Below are 24,633 nucleotides of genomic sequence, written 5' to 3'. Positions count from 1 at the left end.
TGATTCCTCATTGATGCAATAAGAACTATCTAGTGTCAACTAATTGCCTAATATTTGTGCCAAAAATGTTAACTTGCATCTGATCATAAAGAAACAATCAAGCAAATCCAAATGGGGGCATTGTATAAGACAACTGGCTTGGACTCTCACAAAATTCAGTATCATTAAAAACAAAAACTAAAAAGAATAGGAATTGTTTTAAATTAAAAGATTCCAGTGATTCTTAACCAAGTGTAATGAATGAACTTTGATTGAAACCCAGTATAAAGAGAAAAACATTATAAAAGACATGTTGGAGACAAAAATCTGAACATGAATGATACATTAGATGTTATAACTGAATTACACTAAGTAATTTTGGAGGTAATAATAGTAATGTGCTTTTGTAGGAAAATGTCCTACTTAACAGGTATATTTTAAAACATTTAGAGGTAAAGTATCATGATGTTTAACAGCAAGTAATTAAACAAAAAATTCAACATACATATATATGCACGTGTGTGTGAGGAAAAGAGAACAAAGAAATTTGTCAAAATGTTATCAAACACTGAAGATTATATGGTTGTTCATTATACTATTACTTCAACTCTTCTATAGGTTTAAACTTTTAAATACAAAAAAAAATTACCAAACCTTTCTTGACTTTAGCTTTACAGTTGTAAAATGAGGGGATTTAAAATAAATCACCTCTAAGTTATTGATTATTTGATCGCATGTAAACTGGAACATAGTTCTTTGCCTTGCACGTAATTAACTTTGGATTACTGTTTCTTGATAAAGTTCAGGAAAACACTTGGGGATTCTTTCAAAATTTTGTAAAAACTCCTTAAATATAACTAGAAACCCAAATTATTTCCACTTTAGAAATGATAGTTACATACATGATTGGCACATACAAAGAGGCTTATTCATTTCAAATTCATAGCATATTATTGAAAAAAAAATTTATAAAAGTCAAATATAATAAACACCTTTCAAAACTATAGACAATTTGTACATATGATCTATCATTTACCACACATATTTTATATTTTATATTATATTATTTTATCACAATTTTCATATTATTTATGAAATATTTGTCATATTTATCATGTTATTTTATCATATTTGTATATGTATTATTCATGTAGTAAACAGAATATCATCTACTCCGACTTTTTAAGAAAGCAATTTTTTTCATTCAAAAGACTAAATTCCCTCGTTCTTCAGCATATATAGCAAATTGGAAAAATTAACAATTCCTGATTGGTGAGCATTGATTAAAATTATATCTTATAAAGTTACATTTGCTATTAGGTAGCAAGATTCAGAAAGAGAAATATTTTAAAGCATACTTTACATGCAAGAATTTCAACTGTTTTAATTGAAAAGGTCTAAAACTATTACACAGAGAACCTGAAAAAAACCGTACTGAATTGTTGGTGAATCATGCTGTTTCTCCATGGTGACATAAAGTATTGTTTGGAAAAGATAATAAGAAAGAACATTCTCCATCAGTTAGTAAAACAAATCAAGATATATTTCTTAAATGATTGCCTGCCTTTATTGCAAATATTAATCAATTATTTTATGAATAAATAATTTGACATCCCGTATTCCTTTATTGGTTTATTTATATTGTTGTTGTTGTTTTTGAGACAGAGTCTCACTCCATCGCCCAGGCTGGAGTGCAGTGGCACAATCTCGGCTCGCTGCAACCTCTGCCTACTGGGTTCAAATGATCTCCTGCCTCAGCCTCCTGAGTAGCTGGGATTAAGGCATGTGCCAGCATGCCGAGCTAATTTTTGTATTTTTACTACAGATGGACTTTTGCCATCTTGGCCAGGGTGGTCTCAAACTCCTGACTTCAAGTAATCCACCCGCTTCAGCCTCCCAAAGTGCTGGGATTACAGGCGTGAGCCACTGCACCTGGCTTTATATTGGGTAATTTTATTAACATTATTATATCTCTAAATTTATCATAATTTTCCGTTTAAAATTGTTTTGAAATAGAAAAAAAAACTGAAGAAATCAACTTTAGTTGAGATTTTGTTTACTCACATTTTAGTATCTAGTTAAAAATAAAAGCGCAACTGACAAAACAGAATATGATATACCCTGGTAAAATTTTGGTTATGACATCAATATTAAAAAATTTATCCAGAATATATTTTTTAAAAAGAAAAATAAATACCTTCTTAAAATGAAAATAGTATTTGCTTCCTATTTAAACTCTCATAGATTCTTGAGAACTAATCTGAGGATTTTCCAGCATGATCTCATAGTATATCCAGATGTTTTTGCAAAGCGAGATCATCACAATCCGTAGACCTAAGAACCAATTTCGTCTTTTTGTCTTTCTTCAGCTAAAATTTAGTTTTTTCTCCTTTGAAAACATTTGTGATGGTTAATTTTATGTGTCAACTTGAGTGGGCTAAGGGATGCTCAGATAGCTGGTAAAACATTATTTCAGGGTCTGTCTGTGAGGGTGTTTCCAGAAGAGTTTAACATTTAAACACTTCCAACTCCAAAAGGCAGGAGACTGAGCCCAAAGTCCACCACTGCGAAATATATCCAAGTAACAAACCTGCACATGTACCTCCTGAATCTGTACAAATTTAAAAATAAATAAATAAATAAATTCCACTTTGTTGTGCACTAATAGTGTCTTATTTTCCCATCACAGTGAATATTAGACTGGTGATGGCTGTACTTTGACCTAATATAATTTGCATTCCCCATACCACTTAGCACAAAAATATTTATAATTACACACACACACACACACACACACAGAGAGCATTCACAGGTATTTGTTGAATGAGTGATTCAGTGTATGAACTATTCTACTCTTTAGTAGATGTTCCAGATTTTAGTATCATGTTTCTGTCCATTACTCTCTTTTTCAAATGTTTAAGTTATTAAATTTCAAAATTTACAAAATTTAGCAGTTTTTACTATGAAAGCATTACCCCCTTGTTCATATTAACTGAATATGTTTAACACTGCTTAACTAAACAATAAGGAATAAATATTAATTCTACCGTGTCCACTCATATGCCAAATTCACATCTTTGTCTGATTTACTTGCATCTGTTTTATTTTAGCTTGGTCAAGAAAACAATACAATCTTTAACTGTACTACAAAAGACTAGAAATGTGACTGAATCAATGCACTATCATCTATTGTAATAGTGTTTTCAAAAGGGGTATTGTTACAAGGAAGTCCTACAACTAACTATAAAGGGGGCGGGAAAGTGTTGGTGCCTCTCTGCACAGTGTTTCACAGCTCTCCAATTCACAGATCTCACGTTGAAGCAAAATTCTAAGACCCAAACTCTTTCCAGGCAATTTTCCAAACGGTCTAAGGCAAACTTACCACTGTTTATGCTGCGAAATGTTTAAAGTTAAAAGTCATGGGTATTTCACTCTGAAATATGTCACAAAAAGGTCTTTGCTGTTTACCTGATTCAATTAGTAACTTTACTTAGGATGATTTTTAGGAATAGATGAGCATTTTTTAAAATGTGGTTTATGTACTTACAAATGTATACAGTAAAACATTATTATTAAACGGTGAGTGTTCTTGAATAAAGGTTTAGGTCAGCACCAAAAATCACTTGGGTATTCTTCTTCCTCTAGGGCACACAGCATATCTTAATTCTGCACATAAAAATCATTTTTTTTCCAGCCTGGGCAACATAGTAAAGCCCCATTTCTACTAAAATAAAAATAAAAAATTTTAACCGAGCTTGGTGGCGTGCACCTGTAATTCCAGCTACTTGGGAGACTGAGGTGGGAGGATCACTTGAGCCAGGAGTTTGAGACTGCATTGAGCTTTGATTGTGCTATTGCACTCCGGTTTGGGTGACAGAACAAGACCCTGACTCTAAAAAAATAATCATTTTTTTTCCGGTTGAATTGTATTATAGAGATATGAATAATAATTTTAAAACAATGATATAATATAATCTTGGCACTATTGGCACTACATAGAATCTGTGAATTTTCTGATTCAAATGGAACAAAGCTATTAACTTATATGTGCACTAATGCTTCATGATGATTATTACATTAAGATCAATTTTGGTAATAGTTCTATATTTCTCATCTTCAAAGGTAAAATAAGTGATAATTTCTGCCTAACTAGATCTGCAGCTACATCTTCTTCCTAATTTGGAATGGTAGTAACTGCCTAACTTTGTAGCTACATTTAAAACTGATTTTCAAGGAGTTTTCGTACAAAAACTTTCTGTCACATAATCCTGGGTTTCACCGAAAACAGAGTAATAGATAACACCTAGAAGAGAAAGCAACCAACAAGAGAAAATTTTCTCTCTTATCTTATAATTAACTAATTATAATAAAAATTTATATAATATCATACTTTCATTCTCACTGAGATTTGAGTTATTCTTATGGCAGCCTGAATCTGCAGATACCACCACTAATAATTGGAACTGTGAGTGAACAGTTCTAATTCTGTCTCCACCTGATTCTCCATCTCAAATACAAAAGCCTCTTGTCTCAAAAGTGGTTTGATATTCCAGTCAAAAATCTAGATCAAAAAATATTTTAGATTCTCTTGAGAATAGGAAAAGCAATAACCTAAGCAAAAACAATCACTTATTCAGGAATGTTTTAATTTTGTATACATATAAGCACAGTGGTAAGACAGGATCTTGTGTGTTAAAAGCAACTGAAGTGAAACCATAAGCACAATAGGAAGTCATGCTTGAAAACCAGGAGACTTCTGCTTCTGGTCCTGGGGGAGTGACAGAGTGTAGAATTAACTTTCACCCATAAACAACTAGAAAACTGAGTAAATATAGAAAATATTTATTTTTAGAAACTGGATTAGTTCAGCCACAGTGGAAAGCAGTTTGGAGAGTCCTCAAAGAACTTAAAACAGAACTACCCTTCCGACCCAGCAATCCCATTACTGGCTATATACCTAAAGGAATATAAATCGTTTTACCATAAAGACATATGCACATGTATGTTCATTGCAGCACATTTTACAATAGCAAAAACATGGAATCAATCTAGATGGCCATCAATGGTATACTGGATAAAGAAAATGCAGTACAGTCCGGGCGCGGTGGCTCACGCCTGTAATCCCAGCACTTTGGGAGGCGGAGGCGGGCGGATCACGAGGGTAGGAGATCGAGACCATCCTGGCTAACACTGTGAAACCCCGTCTCTACTAAAAATACCAAAAAAAAATTAGCCAGGCGTGGTGGCGGGCGCCTGTGGTCCCAGCTACTCAGGAGGCTGAGGCAGGAGAATGGCTTGAACCCAGGAGGCGGAGCTTGCAGTGAGCCCAGATCGTGCCACTGCACTCCAGCCTGGGCGACAGAGGGAGACTCCGTCTCAAAAAAAAAAAAAGAAAAAGAAAAGAAAAGAAAATGCAGCACAATACACCACGGAATACCATGCAGCCATAAAACAGAATCAAATTATGTCCTTTGCAGCAACATGGATGCAGCTGGATGCCATCAACCTAAGTCAATTAATGCAGGGAAAGGGAACAAAATACTGCACGTTCTCACTTATAAGTTGGAAACTTATAAGAGGGGAACAACAGACACCGGAGCTTACTTGAGGGTAGAAGGTGGGAGAAGGGTCAGGACTAAAAAACTACTTGTTGGAGACTATGCTTAGTATCTGGGTGATTAAATCATTTGTACACCAAACCCCAGCAACACATAATTCTCCCATGTAACAAACCTGCACATGTACCCCCTGAACCTAAAATAAAAGTTGGAAGGAAAAAACGAAAGACGGACCCTGGACCATAGGCAGTGCAGATAATGGTCTCTGAAAAAAGAAACAAATGAGGAGCATTTTGTTTGAAGGTACTTTTCAAGCTGTAGCAAAGGAATGAGGAAACCAGAATAAGCCTGGGAATCTCATTGAATTGGGGGGACAAATATCCCAATTTGGGAGGCTGCAGCAGTTAGAATTTGTGGGGCAAAGTACCTGAGATAAAGGAACTAAGTGGAGAAAGACTTCCAAAATCTGGCTAGAGATCCTTATAATTCTTTGGCTGAACACCAAATATGCATGAGTACTGTGAAGTCCCATGAGTCAAAACTAGAAATATCTTCCAGGAAGAGAAAAATTACGTAAGATGAACACTTCACAGAACTCGCACAGAACTGGTAGTTTTTGAATTCCGATTAGCCAGAGTAGAGATGCCTTATTGAATACAAAAAACATCCAGTAAATTTCACAGAAGGGCCCATATCTTAGAAAGGGAGCCAAAGTTGCCCAGAGTAAGTTTTATTCTAGACCTTTCCTAAAATAACTTAGAAAGAAGCTTCAAAAGACCAAAGTTCTAAAATGTGGCCAAAGCTTAACAATCTTTAAAGGGATTAAACAAAATCTGGCTCTCAGCAAATTAAAATTCACAATGTTTGGCACTGGGAAAAGTCACTCAACAGAGACAAACAATCCTAGGAATGAATGAGATGATAAAATTGGTGACAAGAACTTTAAAATATCTATTATGAATATGCTCCATATCCTCAAGGATATAAAAGAAAACATAAAAATTATGAGACACAAATAGAAAATGTAAAAGAGAAACAAATGGAACTTCTAGAGATGAAAATTAAATATCTGAAATGAGGAATTCACTGGATAAAATTAACAGTGGTAAGTAATTTATTTCAGAAGAAAAGATCAGTAGATTTAAAGCTATAGCAACAGAAGCTATCTAAAATGAAGCACAGAGAAAATAATAACTAAAAAACAGAAACAAAGCTTCAATACTCTGTGGGATAATATAGGTAACTGGAGACCCAGAATGAAAAAGAGGGAGAACAGAGGACAGAAAGAATAGACACAATTTCCATATTTGTTGAAAACTGTAAACCTACAGATCCATAAATCTCATAGTTCCTAAGCAGAATAAACAGAAAGAAATCATCTTAGCACATATCATAAACTAATGGCTGAAAATTACCAAGTTTTGGGAGTTGAGGGAAGGAGACAGAGTTAGGTTTGTGGGTGAGATAAAGCCCGAGATAAGTGAAACATTCCATGGCCACTCTCTGAGGATTCATAACCAGCAGGTATAAATTCTCATCATTGACTTTAACTATTGCCATGTTTTTTTGGGTCTGACATAAAAAGTGAACAAAAGTACAAAATGAAATGACCGCTATGCTGTCAGACACTGCCACAGTTAAAGGATTTAGAAGTTTTTCAGTAGTAACTCTTTACTGTGCAGACAAATATGTTTGATTGTGTTTATTATAGGAATCTCTGTACCATTCACTTATTAAATATTTATGGAGCACCTATTTTGTTCCTAGACTGGAGGTAGGTAGATATTTTGTGGTAATATGCAAAATAAATAAGGTAAACATACTACTAGTTAGTTCCCCTAATTTAGAGATTCTAACTCGGTGTGCAAATAAACAGTGAATAGTACTTTACATAGGAAAAAAACACATATAACAACTTCTAAAGCCTCTATTCATAAATGGTTATAGCAGTTATAAAATTATCCTTATACATCAAAACTCCAAGATTTAGCATTTTGACTCAAGCAGGACTCCTTTTTCCTCCATCAAGGGTATTGAATATGTAATCCTAGAATCAAAAGGTGCCAGGACTAAAGATGACTATAGAAATCATTTAGTACAGTGGTGTTGAAACATACGTGAAAGAGGCCAGATGGCTACCTCAGGTGGACTTGGGCAGTGGTAGTGGTAGTGAGGGCAGATTGACTGAGCAGATGGTCTCCTGGTGTAACCAGAAGACTAGAATACATTGGAGTGGTGGGGGTGGGGGTTTGGGGGAGGGAGGGGCACACTTCACCCGCTGGCTTCACCCAGTGGATCACGCACCGGGGCCGCAGGTGGAGCTGCCTGCCAGTCCTGCGCTGTGCGTCCGCACTCCTTAGCCCTTGGGTGGTCGATGGGACTGGGCGCCATGGAGCAGGAGGCGGCGCTGGTCGGGGAGGCTCGGGCTGGCACAGGAGCCCACAGAGTGGGGGAGGCTCAGGCATGGTGGGCTGCAGGTCCCGAGCCCTGCCCCACAGGGAGGCAGCTAAGGCCCAGCGAGACATCGAGCGTGGCGCCGGTGGGTCGGCACTGCTGGGGGACCCAGTATACCCTCCGCAGCCGCTGGCCCGGGTGCTAAGCCCCTCATTGCCCGGGGCGGCAGGGCCAGCCGGCTGCTCTGAGTGTGGGGCCCGCCAAGCCCACACCCACCTGGAACTCCAGTCGGCCTGCAAGCGCAGCGCGCAGCCCCAGTTCCCGCTGGCGCCTCTCCCTCCACACCTCCCTGGAAGCTGAGGGAGCCAGCTCCGGCCTTGGCCAGCCCAGAAACGGGCTCCCACAGTGCAGCGGTGGGCTGAAGAGCTCCTCAAGTGCCGCCAAAGTGGGAGCCCAGGCAGAGGAGGCGCCGAGAGTGAGCGAGAGCTGCAAGGGCTGCCAGCATGCTGTCACCTCTCAATAGGGTTTCGCCATGCTGGCCAGGCAGGTCTCCAGCTCCTGAACTGAAGTAATCCACCAGCCTTGGCCTCCCAGAGTGCTGGGATTACAGGCATGAGAATTTTACTTTATATGCAATTGTAACAACCTTTCCTGTATGTTTATTGTTTCAATGTTCTGTGAAGGCTAACTAATGGTTACCAGTGAGAAATCTGAAGAAATTAGGTGCCTTGGAAACAGAAATGACTATATAGTACCCAGAAAGGAATCTGAAATTTGAAAAAGAGTATTAAGAAAATTTTGTAATGATACTGTTGTTCCAACAGCAAGGCAGTGTGGAATGCATTTTAGAAGATTTTCAAAGTGAATGAAATGGAAAAACAAGGCATCTAAAGTGATAAACATTCATTATTTTGGAATTTTTACTTACATGGAATATCACTTTGCTTGGTGATGATTGATAAATAAAGTATGATAGAACCTTTAGACGTAGCTATTTATGTATTCGAAATACTTGCCTTTGATTTTTAGAGCCTTGCAACAAAGCTATTATAAACTTTTCTCTCTAAACTCTGGTTTCAGTATCAGATGAAAGCCTACTCTTTAGAAAAGATTTTAAGAAAAAATACAATCCTGTCTATATTAAGTCATGTAATAGAAAATAGAAATTTAAAATAAAGGGTCTGGACTTAAACCAAGTTATTAATACTTTTATACATTTAAATAGTGGCATGTGATTTACATCCAGTGTGTCTCATGCTGGAAAAGTTGACCTAAGCCAAGAGCTAAAGAACTAAAACTCTAAAGAAAAACAAAAACAAAAACAAACAACAACAAAAAAACTCTTTCAGATTAACATTTTCAACCACATACAGTTAATTTTCAGAGAACTAAAATTTGATTAAAACCAACAAAATTATATGTGTTAAATGTAGAAGTCATAATAGCTATAGTATCATTAACATTGTAAAATTAAAATCAAGCTCTAATTTAAACTAGAATGCTAATGAATACCTCATTCTTACTCCACCATGGTTCAACCCCTTTTGCACTATTTCAACAGCCTCCTAATAATGAGGTCTCCTTGTCTCTGATCTTTATTTCGTCTAGTTCATCCTGTTCCTTTTAGGAAATTAGCCTTTCCAGAGCAGTGTTATCCTATATCATTCCCACACTAAAAAACCTTCAAATTTTTAACTGAGTTAAGGGAAAATCTGTCAGTTTGTACTTCAGATCCTCTACCATAGTGGTTTTTCAAATGAATTATCTGGAAACCTAATAATCTGTAGTTAATTAGAAGTTTTACAAAGTTTTGTTACAAGTACAGTGGATGCTGAGACTGTAATTGCTGTTTATTAACCTGGGGTTCAAATGTCTAGATGTCATTAGGCCAGAACATTGTAGAGTAATTGTGCTAGATTTGAACCTATAAAGTAACTCTATTCTAACTTTGAAATCTTTTACATTAGAGTTCTACATAACATTTTATTTGGAAAGGTGGTTGATCTATTAAGAGTTTGAAAAGAGTTGTTCTGCAATGTGCCAACAGTTTTATCACCAAAATTGCCACAAATTATTGTATCCTGTATCTACTATCTTTTTGTTGTTGTTTTTGTTGTTTTAGGGACAGTCTTGCGATATGCCTGAGGCTGGAGTGCTGTGGTGCGATCATAGCTCACTAAAACCTGGAACTCCTGTGCTCGAGGGACTCCTGGGAATTCTGAGCAATGCTCTCACCTCAGCCTCCTGAGCGGCTAAGACTACAGGTGACTGCCACCACACTTGTCTAATTTTAGAATATTTTTGTAGAGATAGGATCTTGCTATGTTGCCTAGTTTAGTCTTGAACACCTCGCCTCAAGCAGTCCTCCTGCCTTGGCCTCCCAAACTGTTGAGATATCAGGTATGAGACACCCTGCCTAGACTTGCGTCTACTATCATGCTGGTCCCTCCACCCAAAATTTCTTTCTCCTCATTCTGTTCCCCATGTCTCTATGTTAAATCTTTTAAAGGCTATCATAGCCTTTTCTGGTCCACCTACCCAACTTTCTCTTAACTTTGTTTCGTATATATATATATATAGCATCCATTGAATTTTCCTTTCCTGTGTTTTCTCCATATTCCGTCCTACGTTAATTTTGCCTGGGGGCAAAAATTATGTCTTTTTTTTTTTTTTTTTTGATGGAGTTTCGCTCTTGTGGCCCAGGGTAGAGTGCAGTGGCACGATCTTGGCTCACCACAAGCTCCACCTCCCGGGTTCAAGTGATTCTCCCGCTTCATCCTCCTGAGTAGCTGGGATTACAGGTATGTACCACCACGCCTGGCTAATTTTGTGTTTTTAGTAGAGACGAGGTTTCTCCATGTTGGTCAGGCTGGCCTCAAGCTCCCGACCTCAGGTGATCCGCCTGCCTCAGCCTCCCAAAGTGCTGGGATTACAGGCATAAGCCACTGTGCCTGGCCAAAATTATGTCTTACTTTGCACTGATTTAACTATCAGAATTTTAAAGAAAGGAATTGAGCACCAAGATTTCTGAAAGTGAAAATCAGCATCACCACCACATACATTCTGTAAATTCTATGCTTGAAGAGCCTTACCTTTTATCCAATAATAAAAGATGTTTGCTAATTAGCCAAGTATGGAAAGTACGATAATTTCATAGAACATGTATAAAATTATCAATATTTTACAATGACTTGACAATATGGGAAGTATGATTAGTAATAACAAAGATAATGAAAATGACAATTTGTTGAGTGCTTATCATATGCTGTATCTCCCCCTATAATTTCTTACCTCATGCTAACTGTTCTCCAAAATGAACAACATCTCACTTTTACAGAAGAAAAAATTGATACTCCAGAGGCGAAATCATTTGCTCAAGTTTACAAGAGTGAAAATAGGAGAGTCAGGATTCAATCTTGGCTCTGTGTGGCAGAAGAGTTTTTGTTCTTTCCAGTTTATCATGCTGTCACTCAAAATGAAAACAACAGTAGCATGTGTATGAATTCCTCCTGGAGGAAGGTTTGAATGTTACTATTCAATAGATCTGCCTTGAGACTTCTTTGTGTCTGTTACAAAATTCTTGCTTGAGGGTATCTCAAAACAAAACACCCACTTGGGCAGAAAGCTGCCTTCCCCAGTTAGTGAGCAATTTCACTCTTCCTGGCTGAGAAGGTTTCTACCAGGATAGGTGAAAACAAAAAGGAAAGAATTGAAAAATAGAAATGTTATATACTTAGAGACATGAACTGAAAAATTGCGTTACTACTGATAGAAGAATATAGTCAAATAAGAATAAAGAGAAAAAATACACAAAATGTTAGTTAAATATAGATTCGTGAGCAATTCTGGTATTGCTATTTGGGTGGTGATGAAAGCTAAATAATCAAACCAATAGAGACAGACTTCCTATAATAGCAGAATAGAGGAGAGATATTGATCAAAATGCTCTTCAAGTCTGTGAGAGTTTCAGATTTCCAGCTCAGATTCTGGCTTGCTTCTCAACTTGAACCAACGCCAACAGTGGCAGTTTCCTTGAGAGAACTACTGCCTCTTCACTAATATAACCAGCTAGCCTCAGTTCTATCTGCCAGTCCTGTTTTTGCCTTCTTCTCCTGGTTGGCAGTCTCCCTGCTTTCAGGCCCACTTTAAGCCCTTTGACTCTGGCTAAAAAACAGTTGCCTCATCCTACAGTATTTAGCAATTGAAAACATCCTTAGGCCACTGAGCTAAATTTTCCCTTTGGTAGTTTCTAAGTTTAATGTCTTTCCTAATCTCACTGCCCCCATTTCTTCCTTAATTGTGATCCTATAGAGTTTGAGTTCCTACATTATAAGTAGTAAATAACAGAAGTTGCAACATACTTCAGGCACTTTGAAAGTAGCTCATGTGAAAATCACCTTGAGATAATGCTGAGAATACTAGTCTGAAGAGCCCTAATAATAGAGATGCCCAGTGGGGTAGTCTTTGGGGAGGGGAGAGCAGTGATACAATTGTTAATCAGCCCCAGTGTTGAGAGTTCAGTTCCAGTTACCCAGAAGCCATTGCCCTAAACTTTCAGCAGTTTGGTCTTTTCGCCTTTCCTCTGTCCCTCAGTGTCTCCCTCCCCACTTTTCATCCTTCATACTGATTTTCCTGACCCGTTGCCTCTCTGATCTTACACTTATTGATCTGAAGAAGGACTTTTCATTTCATGAGAACATTTCCCCTAAGACAAAGTAAGAAGAGCTGTTTAAGACTATAATTCTGTTTAGATAATATTTTTCATGTAGGAATAGGACGTTTTGCACATAGGAGAGGATTGTAATCTCCTATGTTAAGCTAACCACTTAACAACATTTCACTTATATTTAAAAATGAAAAACAATTTATACCTATTAAACCTAGCCATCAGAATGTAAAAATTATGACTAAAACATCTAATTTTCAAACATTAGGTATTAGACACTTGGCTAAGCATTTTATACGCACTTTTTCATTTAATCTCCAAAATCAGTACACATCAGGGAATAGGTGCTATTATTATTATTTCTATTTAACACATGAAAGAAGTGTTGAAATTTATAGAAACCAAGTAACTTGTCCAAGGCTTCAGAATTGTACTCAGAATTCTCAGGAATTAGAGCCTGCTAACAACAATGTCAACAACAACAGCTCTTAATTATTTATACTGCTACAGACTTTATGTTATAAAATTAAAGCTACATCTTGATAGTCATTTGGTCAGTAATAGCTCTCCTAAAGCTATTACAGAATAAACTGAACGATAGAAAAAAAAATCCATTGGTCAAATTTCACAGAGAACTAATTTGGGTCAATTATAGAGTTAGTTCCAACAGTAATCTCTATTTGTATTGTATTTCTTAATATTATGATAAAAATTATTTTTTCTCCTTGTAGAGATGTTCTCATGTAGCCTAATAAAAAAGAGAAAAATACGTGGTAAGATGGTCTAAAACACCATATATCGATTTTCTTGTTAATTTAACATCTTTCTCTAGAGCGGTTCTTAGAGCTTGAAAAACAAGAATTTCCTTCCGAGAAGAAATAATCTCTGAAACTTTGACAAATCCCTATCTAATGAGAACATCTCCTTAAGAACACACATATACTTTTACATTAAACAGTGTGCTGACCTTTAGACTCAATGTTTAAGTTACGGTGTTACAGTGGATTTATTTATTTAACATGTTTTTATTGAATATCTCTTGTGGGCAAAAAGTTTTATGTAATAAAAAGGCCCTGTGTGATCTCAGTGTCAGATCTTATTTGTCCTCGCTAGACTCACTGTGTTAACAGACTTGGGTGTCAAGAGTAATCTCTGCTCCTGAGGGAATCTGATTAAGAGTGAGTGATGTATCAGGACCACCTCCCCCACTTCCAGAATGAGGGCAGAGAATTACCTGTGCAGCCTCAGACCAAACTAAACAATGACTTCAACCGATGACACCACAACACACCGACTTCAACTTTCTTCACTGTCAGACAACTCCCACCATTGTTCTTTACACACTAGACTGAACCCCCCATATATTTATACTAATTGAGTCTAGGTTAGCAACACCTCTTAGGACACTGTCATTTGGGGCATTGAATATTTTAGGGGATCTCATCTACTTTGGATCAGCTCCTACGCTTAAAATCCCAACTGACCCTACCAGTTGGAGATCCCAGAATATCTTGAGCTAAATCCATTTAATTAAAAAACTTATTTGTCAGAACTAAACTGAAACTTAAAGATCAGTTGCTGTGTTATTTTAATCAGATCAACTTCTTCAAATAAAATTTAATGGGGAAGCTCAAATTTTTAAATCCCAATAAATAGAAATGAAGGTGCAGTTGAAACAAGAGTACAGCAATGAAATGAGAAGACCGAAGATTCCTCCCACGTACTTCCCACCCACCATCCGTATACCTATTCAAGGTTTTAGAACACAGCCTTTACATCCCTGGTATTCCTAGTTTATACCAACTGATTCTGAATCTTAGGTACCCGTCCAAATTTACCTAACTAGTTGGTCTGGAATCCCAAATTCAAACTCAGTATATTAAAGTTCTCTAGAGAAACAGAACCACGTGAATATGTATGTGGGTGTATGTTTTCTGCAAACATACAGAGAGAGAGAATGAGAGAGAGAGAGAGATTTTAAGGAATTGATTGTGGAGGCTGGGAAGTCTGAAATCTAAGGCAGATCATCAGGCTGAAAATCCAGGAAAGAGCTGATGCTGCAGTTTGAGTCTGAAGGTAGTTTGGAGGCAGAATTCTCTCTTCCTTTGGGAATCTCAGTCTTTTTCTATTGAGGCCTTCAACTGACTAGATGATAACTACCCACGTTATGAACAATTATCTGCTTTATTCAAAGTCTACTAATTTAAATGTTAATTACATCTAAACAGTACCCTCAAAATGACATCTAGGCTAATGTTTGACCAAATATTAGGTTACTGTGGCCTAGTCAAGTTGACACATAAAATTAACCATTACACCATGGGTCCTTAATCTAAAAACTTGTGCTTTTTCTCTTATGAATAAGGATTTATGATCCTGTAGAAGAGAAAGACATTATAATATAGGCTGTTCACTGTTTACCTAATGTTAATTCTCTCCTTTCCCTTCCTAACAAAATATAAAATTTTTGTATGAAGGTCAAGGAGCCTACCTAAAATATGAAACTTTCTAGTCTTCCCTACCATTATAGTTGGCCAGAGAAATGTAAGTGAAGTCATTGGATACAGTTCTGGGAAAGCTCTTTAAAGGGGCTAGCAGATTCAGCTGCCCTGACCAGGTGTAGGGCCTCTTGACCTTTTCCCTGTCCTTCTTTCTCTTGCCTTGAATTTGGACTGATGACTGAAGATGGTGCAGATATCATGTAATCACAAGTATCTAGGGGACCTGAGGGAGCCAAGTCCTAACATTTTTTGAGCTGATGAGCTGATGAACCAGCAGCAGTTACTATTTCCAGATTCCTTATTACATTAGAAAAGAAAAATGTGTTTATTGTTTTTCTAAGCCTGCGTTAATGTATGCAAACTAAATCCTACATTGATACAGACAAGGACACAGATCACTACAATGAACATCTTGAAAACTGAACAGTGATGAAAACTTTGAGACTGTACCTAAGGAAATGAGTCAAAAGGAACAAGTTGATATAAACTAGACATAGTAAGTACATCAAACACTAGCAAAGACCATGAAACAGGTACACCGTAGGACTGAACAGCTGCCATTGAATTCAGCAGAAAGGTAAATGGATCTAAATGGCTATAGGAAAAAAGGAGATGTGCGCTTAAAAGAACTAAACTTCCTAGCCGCAATGTTAGGAGAATCACTGGAATGAATTATAGTGAAAGTTGTGTACCTTCTTTCTCTGAACCTTTCTGAAAAGTGAAAAGACAGGAGAAGGACAAGGACAAGTTAGCTGTCCTCATTTGCAGTGTTCACTCCATATGTCTCCTCCTGACAGATGCTTTGAAAAGCTTTATCTTGACTGGTTTGTCAGTGTAAGCACCTTCTCATCCCAAGGTTTTTTGCACAAAGACTTTAATTGGTTAAGCCAATTTGTACTTGTAACTACAAATACCCACTTTGCAGCAAGAGCTGAATCACAAATCACTTTTAAACATTATTTTCTAATCATAGAAAATGGACTGGGGAGACAGAGAGGGAAAAAACAGATACGTAATCTGTTTGAAGTGACTTAAATTAACTCTTCCTTTGAGCCAAAGGGCTATCTCTGAGCTTTCCACAGCCACAAACCATTTCCTAAAGATATTCTTCTTATGAGTAGCCAGTTTTATGAATAGAATGGGGAGTTGCACAGTAGCGATAGAGGTATAAGTGGGAGGATTTGTGAATCTAATTCTCTAGACTCTGTTGAGGTGGGGAAGCTTGACTAAATGGTGGATGACCTTTGGCACAAGACAGTCATTTGCTAGGAATGAACACAGACTACCGTTATGGGAAAGAGAATAGAGTATGACAAATTTCAGCCAAGTTCAATGTCAGAGATGGGAGAACAAAGATGGATCTAGCACTAAGTGGTTAGGACAGCAGGAGAATTAAACTAGAAGGCCAGAAACAGGTGTTTAGCAAATACAAGGCTGGAATTGTGGCTGAAATTCCAGACCAAAGGCAATATAGCCTATCTTCCTCCTTCCTGCCCTTCTTTCCCTCCTTTCTTTTCTTTATTTTTCTGAAGACAGGCACAAACAAGACCTTTCTGAAGTCTTATAACTGATGGTAGCTGAAAACAACCAAGGGTATCACAAGCACAGTGTTCATTTTACCAGCCAAACTTCTTCCTGTCAGTTATCTCAAAATCCAGCTTACCGCTTGTATTAGTCCACATTCACACTGCTATAAAAAACTACTTGAGACTGGATAATTTCTAAAGAAAAAAAGTTTAACTGGCTCACAGTTCCACACGTCTCTGAAGGCCTCAAGAAACTTACAATCATGTGAGAAGGCAAAGGGGAAGCAAAGCAGGTCTTACATGGCAGCAGGAGAGAGAGAAAGAGAGAAGTTCCACATTTTTAAACCATCAGATCTTGTGAGAACTCATTCACTATCACGAGAATAGCATGGGGGAGACCATCCCCATGAGCCAATCACCTCCCACCAGGTCCTTCCCTTCACATGTGGGGGTTACTATTGGAGATGAGATTTGGGTGGGGTCACAGAGCCAGACCATACCACTGCTGTAGAAAATGATTTTCATTCACAGTTTACCTTTGAGATGTCTTTTGGGAAGAATAGAAATATAATTTTTTTTTTGAGACTGTCTCCCTCTGTCACCAAGCTGGAGTGCAGTGGCATGATCTCAGCTTACTGCAACCTCTGCCCCTCAGGTTCAAGCGATTCTCGTGCCTCAACCTCTGGAGTAGCTGGTATTACAGGCACGTGCCACCACACCCAGCTAATTTTTGTGTTCTCAGTAGAGATGGTGTTTCACCATGTTGGCCAGGATGGTTTCCATCTCCTGACCTCATGATCTGCCCGCCTCGACCTCCTAAAGTGTTGGGATTACAGGCGTGAGCCACTGTGGCCGGCTGAAATATAAGGTATTTTCTCAAGCATATTTATTGCCCTCCATCTGTCATCAGGAATGTTTACTTTATGCAAAACTATGGCATTAGTATGATTTTGACAGGGAATGGTACTCATTTTAAAGATTTGTTGACACAATAGATAATGAGAATCAAGTATTTTTATAAGTTATCTACAAAGCTATCTAATTTTTTAATAGAAGTAGTATTTTACTAAGTAAATTTATACTTCTAGCACTTGATAAATTAACAAATATATGTTTTAAATTTTCTAGGAAGAGCCTATTTACTGTCTACCAGTAAACAGTATCTAAAGGCACTTTGTTGGAGGGACACAACTATCTATATTTCCTCTTTTTTTTCTTCTACCCTTCACTCCCTTTTCCCATTTCCTGTATTTTTGTGGCCTCGATTTCCTTTTGGCCAAATTGCTGATCAGTTAATTGGAATCTAACATTTTTTGACTATCTAATGTACAAACATGGTCTTATTTAATGTTCACAATTAGCACCCCAAACTTAAAAAAAAAAACAGTTCAATCACTTGTTCAAAGTGACTTAACTAGTAAGAATGGTAGAGAATTTTTATTTTCACTGAAATAATCAGTCTTAAGAAAGTAAAAACCTATTGGACGACCATAATTCTGTACACTATCTCAAGTTGTTTTCAAAGGATCTGGGTAGGGGAAAGATAGGCAAGAGCTAAAATGAAAGCTGTTTTAGGCACAAACTGATTTAAATGAACTTATTCTGCCAATTTAACAGAGAATACAACATACTTGTGACATTTGCCTGGCATGTTTTAGAAACAGCAAAGAAAAAAATAGTGTGTTTGAGCAGATGTAGAATATTGAGCATTCAGGGTGCTATGTAAGGACTAGAGAGGCAGTTTGAGGTTGTATGTTAAAGGACTTTTTAGACCAAGTAGAAGAGGCTAAAATGTGTCCCATTTGTATCAGAGAGCCAATGGAAACTTTTAAGATGCGGAGAGTCATGATCTGATTTGTTGAAAATAGAACTGATTATAGATCATCTGAAACTAATTTGGCATTAGTCAATATTTTGTTGAAGGGAAAATTCATCCTCTTATCCATAGAGTCCTTAAACTGTAGACATCTGTGTCTACTCTGCCGTCCTCCAATCACTGTCTATATCTTTGGTACCAAATCCTATCCAGTTTACTCTACATCATCTCTTGCAATTTTGTTTTCCATTCTTTCCCTTATCCATGTCCAGATTCACACATCTTCTATTTGCTCATGCCTGGACTTTTGAAGCACATCATGTATTAGGGGGCCAGACACCAGCTTCTCTCCTTTTACCAATATATTCCTCATAGTGTTGGAATTATGGAATCTCTGCAAAGAATAAAGCAACATGCCAAATACTTCCTCTAGTTTCACCCGATAAGAACCATGCAATGCCTACTATTTGGTGTAATTAATTTTTTATTGTTTTGCTTGTGCAAATAACCTTTAGAACTAGAGAACTCCTGAAGCACAAAGTACTCTGTAATAAATGATAATCACCAAATGTTAGGGTAGAGGCTATCTAAGTGAGCATCTCCCCTGAGCCCCTGGGCTCTGAAAAGTTATCAGACAGATAGCCAGGCCGACCCTTGCCTTCATGCAGGGCAGAAAGGCCGAAGCAGCCTGATGGCAAGTGCCCTTATGGCACTTACCATGTCCAAGATAGAAGTTGTAAAATGGTGGCCAATGGGCTGAATTGGCTTAAAGCTATATATTTTTAAATGGCATCATTTAAATAAATATTTATAATTTGAGAGAATTCACATAAAAATTAACATTTATGCCTTCTGTTGAAAACACGAAGATCTGTCCAAGCAAGATCAGAAATCAGATGGGCCTATGTAGAGGAGGGGCACAGTCTTGAAAAGGTGCCACCTTTTACTGTTTCCACATCATATTTGTGACTTCTATTCCTTAACACTCTGGGCCTGGGGGAAGAGGAGGGAGAGAAGATGGGGAGTACCGAGAGTGCCTGGGATTGAATTTCCTGTCATCCCAATGGGAAGATGTCTCAGAGTTAGAATTAAACTTTTAAACCGTGATCGTAAAAGAAAATGAAATTTCTTGAACCCATGAGTGTATAGATTTATATCAGCTAGGTGTAATGTCAATAATTTATTGGTTGAGATTTAAAATAACCCCTCAGTTTATTCCTATTTCTTATTTTCTCATCCTTTTAAGAATAGAGAGCAACAGATATATCCATAGACACAGTGAAGAATGAGCAGGGAATAGATAAGGAAATGGATGGTCTTCAATATAGAAGTTCCAAGCAGTAAATTAAGTTGGGGAATGTTATGGGTAGAAAACCAAGGAAAGAAAAAAATAAGTTTATAGGCAAATGAGATTAACAGACTATTCCTGTTGTGACGAGAAGTTAATAAGAACTGAGAGCAAGAGCTTTTGCCTCTTCAGATATTTAAAGACAACCAGAAAACATCACAGCCTAGGGCTGGAGAGCATATAAAAGATAAGTTTAGAGAAGTCCTCAAACCGATAAAATAACAACTTACTTCCCCAAATATGCTAAGGGTGTTTGTCTGTGGTTAGTCAAACCATTAAAATGGGGAAGGAGGAGGGGTCAGAATTTTCTCTTCTAGGTTCAGAAGAGCCACATTTTGCCGTTCCGACTCTAAAGCAACTACATTTCTCTACAGAGCACAGAACTGTATGTAAATTCATCCATTGTAAATCTAATCTGCAAACATGTATTAGATCAGTATTTGGAGACAGAGAAGCCAACTGGTTCTTAACATTACATTGTATAGCTTCTATTAACATGTATCTCAGGGACTCATTTGGGTGATATTTGCATTGCCTCGGCTGTGGACAAACCACCAGGCAGCCTGAAAAGGACTTACTCTAGGGAAGAAACAGTGTGAAAAATAGTGTGGGGGTAGACTTGTGGAAGTGTGTGTGTGTGAGGATAGTGGAGAAAAAGGAGAAAGGAGGCATTGGTAGATTCATTTAAGACAAAAAATGGGCATTTCGGTTTCTTAAAAGCCACTTTTTTTTCAATTTAAAACTGTTTTGGGACTAAAGCCTCAGCCATATAAATTATTCTTACCAGGAAAAAAATTCTCTGAAGGAAAAAAAAGCTAAACATGTATCTTGGCAAGGGGTTTCATATTTGAATTTAAATTTAAAGATAAATTTTTTTTAAGAAAGCATAAAAAAGCAATTTCAGAAAAAAATCAGAAAAGCTTAGTTTTCTTTTTATTAAAAAAGAAACACAGAGAAATAAATTGATTTAGTTTCTTGTTATGTTCCCTTGGATATGACATAAATTGAAAATTGTAATTAGAAAAGAAATGAAAAATAATTCAATAAAGCTTTCACAGTTATTCCTGAAAAAGCCATAAATGCAGTATATAATGACATAATGCAGTAGGCAAGATAGTCATTGTTTAAGGTGAACTGAAATGTGCATTATTACATCAACAAAAAGATCCCATAGCTGACACTAATCTTTAGCGTTCTGCCAAAGTGGCATTTTATCCAAACTTTCTGTATTGACCTCACAATTCCACATACATACCTGTAATTCAAAACTTACACATTTTTCAAAACATGTGTAATCTGTATATGCAGATATGTGTTCTTCAAAGGGTTAAGCTACCCAAGCCATAGTCAATGAATCACTTTTAAAAAGAGCAATAACTCACTGTAAGAATCACGCAATTTCTTACTGTAGGTGTGCTTTAACTAACTTTCACACACTCATGTTTGCTTTAAAGAATTCAGAATTTATGAAATAAATGACACAGTTTTTAAAAATCTTTTGAAGCCAACAACTGGAAAAATAAGTGAATTATTTCAAAGATATTATTACTATACTTGAAAATATCATTTCAAAAATCCTAGTTCTTATTAGGGAGTAAAAAATGGACTACTGCATTTCAACCTAAAGCTACGTTTTAAAATGCTCCATATCTTTGTATGCAATATATTTTCTAAATGTAAGTAATTAGCTGTCTGTTCTTGAAATAATTTTTTGTTAAACAAAAGTTTCAACTCCTATAAGGCATAGTTAATAGCATGGTAATTACAACATTTTTATAATAACTTACAATCTTCTGAGATGTTTCACAATTCCTTCAGTTAGGGCTGGCAAATATGATTTCTGTTACTATTCTATTTTAGCTTTTCAGTAAGTGCCAGCAAGAGAAATTATATTCCTTTCCTTTTATGGCTTTCTGTGAGGCCCTGACTTGTAGAGAAGGCATTTGTGAGGTTGCTAACATTAAAGTTAATGTTAAACAGCTTATATTTTAACTAGAGATACTTCACAGTTGGGATATATGCACATTTTGATTCTTTGCCACAGATGTAGTTGAAAATAGTAAATACTTTCTTCTCATTTATTTATTTTTAGTCCTGAAATCAGGTGGCCTCTTAAAAATCTTCAGAAAAGTCAGCTCGTTTGAAAAGGAGACCAGGAAATATTGATTGATATAAAAATGAAAGTTCAAGCAGTTGACACTTTTTGTTTTAAATAATGTAGAAGCTAAAAAATAAAATAACTTCACTTTGCCAAAATGCAAGGCATTTTAGGCTCTTGTGAAGAAAAAAGTGAATACTAACATGGAACTCAGCAAACCGGTTAAAAAAAAGTGGGAAGGGAAGGTTTTTGTTAGAGGACATGTTAGTTTGCTATTAAAAAATATTACTATTCCAAGAAGTCTGGCTAATGCCAGAGACTCTTTATCAGCAAAATAAGAGAAGCACGCTGAGCCTCAAACATATTTCTACACATTTCTTGAAAAAGTCTGAGCAATCTTTAAAACAGGAGTGAAGAGGAGAAAGCCATACCAGTCCTAGTGGTGTCTGAAGTGTCCTCTGGTGATCTCTACTACCACTTTGACCACACCTCCATCCCCAGCTGTGTACACATAACAAAGGTTATCAATAAATAATGTATTCATCTACTGGATTCCAGTGAAAGCCCCGATTACTTTTCTCCTATGTTTGCACTTAAGGTATTGGCTTTCTTCAGATATAACCAAGGAATATGAAATGCATTTAGGGAAAAGATCAAAAAGTACACGGAGGCCTGGCTAGTAAGAAGGAATATTATAATTTGCCTTCATATGATAACACTGTAACTGCTTAAGTACTCCTCAAAAATAACTTTTCATGGTATGTCTTTACTGATCCACTAAGAACTCTTACAGTATTAAATATTTTACACTATCAAAATTCTGGAGAATGCATCCTTTCCTATGTAACCCTCTATTTGATAAGATAAAAGAATTTTGCCATTCATTGTGCCTTACACAAATGGTTTATCTTATCAAAACGAATAGTGCTCTAAAAACAGGATTTTTTTTTAAGTAAGCAAGATCTTTTTTAGATGCATGTTTTGTGCCTACATGTGTTCTATATAATCAGCAGTTATAATCATAATACTTTATGTAATTATTTAATTTCCAAAGTTTTAGCTGACATATAGCAGTATACCTGAAAAATATTAATAAAGCTTTTTGAGCATATTCTCTTTCATCCTCAAAAACAAGGTACCTAATATAATTTTATTATGCTTTGATTTAGAAACCATATTAATTAACCTTTTAGAACACAGAAATGTAGGATTTTAGGGCTGACATGGACATAAGAATTGTTTAGTTCAACTGTCTTTAAACATTTTGCAGGAGAGGGTCACTAGATGAAAAATTTGCTTGGATTCACATAGCAGCTGTGAATAAAGAATGGATAGAGGAATTTGAATATGAACAAAGTAATTAAAATTTAAAATCTGAAATATTCTTTCAATGACTATATAAACCTCTGTCCATCTATCATATGTATTTTCTGTAATGTTAGGAAATGGTATTTCCCTTCTTGGAAAATATTTTTAGTACCATAGGAATATAAAGATACAAAAGTCTTTTTTATTTCTGTTTACTCAACAAATATTTATAGAAAATTATTTCCTTCCTAACAATAACAAAATGGTATATCAACGAACATTTTCATAAGAACAATATACAATATAAACTCGTAAAACTATTCATGAGTCACTTAGTGAATGATAGTGAATTTTTGATATTTTAATTAATTCTTCTGTTGCCAAAGCCACAGCTGTACAAACTCTGTAATTATGAGACTGAATATGCATTGTAATTGTGTCTTTTCTCATTAGTTCTATTTTTCAAGCAATGGCAATTTAAATAGATATTTGTATTGCAATGCTTTTCCCAGGAGAGATTATAAACAAATAAAGCAGGGATAGTTATATGATGAAATATTATGCAGACATTAAAAACTATGTTATTAAATTATTTTCTAATAACAAAAGAAAAAGAATATGATATTATTTCAAGTGAAATAACCCATTTAGAATCCAATTCTGATCACACACACACACACACACACACACACACACACACAGTGAAAGGAAGCCAGTGAAAGGAAGCCTGCAAAACAAAAAAAATTTTGAGAATACTAACAATGTGGAGGTTTTTCTGAGTTGCAGAATTTTGGAAGACTTTAAAAAAATTCTGCATTTTTAGTATTTTCTACAATGAGCATATTTATTTTTATACACAGGAAAGACTAAAACTAATTTCAAAGAAATATAAACAAAAATATGAAAGTATGAAATATGATAATGCAGATGCAATTTCAGGCTACTTAAACATTGCATTCAGTAGCATCTTTTCTTTAGAGAATGTTAGGATCTGGGCTAATATGTATTTTATAAGAGAGTATGAGACAAAGGCATTTTTGGTCAGTAAAAGATTGAAGCATTAGAAGCATTGCAAAGCGGAAGAGACCAATGGAACAGGAAACAAAAGTAAAAGAGTTCAGATAAGGGACTGCTGAGAAAAACAAAAGCGAGTTGCTAACAAGTAGTAAGAGCATTTTCTGAGTGTTTTGGCTTATCATATTAACTTAGACAAAGGTAGAAGGAAATAATATTTCTATAACATCTATAATATGGCAGCGATTATGCTTGAACATTTTATTTATATCAGTTAAATTTAAGTTGGGTCATATAGGTCTGTTTATTCTCATATTACTTAGATATAATTTACCTCACCCTGGTATGTTACTGAGAAAAGCAGACTGACAAGAAGTAATGAAACCATGATTTAAATTCAGCTTAGTTGGCTGCTAAAACTTATG

Source organism: Gorilla gorilla, chromosome 2 (assembly GCF_029281585.2).
Source record: "Gorilla gorilla gorilla isolate KB3781 chromosome 2, NHGRI_mGorGor1-v2.1_pri, whole genome shotgun sequence".
In the NCBI taxonomy this organism is placed as follows: domain Eukaryota; kingdom Metazoa; phylum Chordata; class Mammalia; order Primates; family Hominidae; genus Gorilla; species Gorilla gorilla.
The sequence above is the reverse complement of the archived record's forward strand: the minus strand, read 5'-3'. Positions refer to the sequence as shown.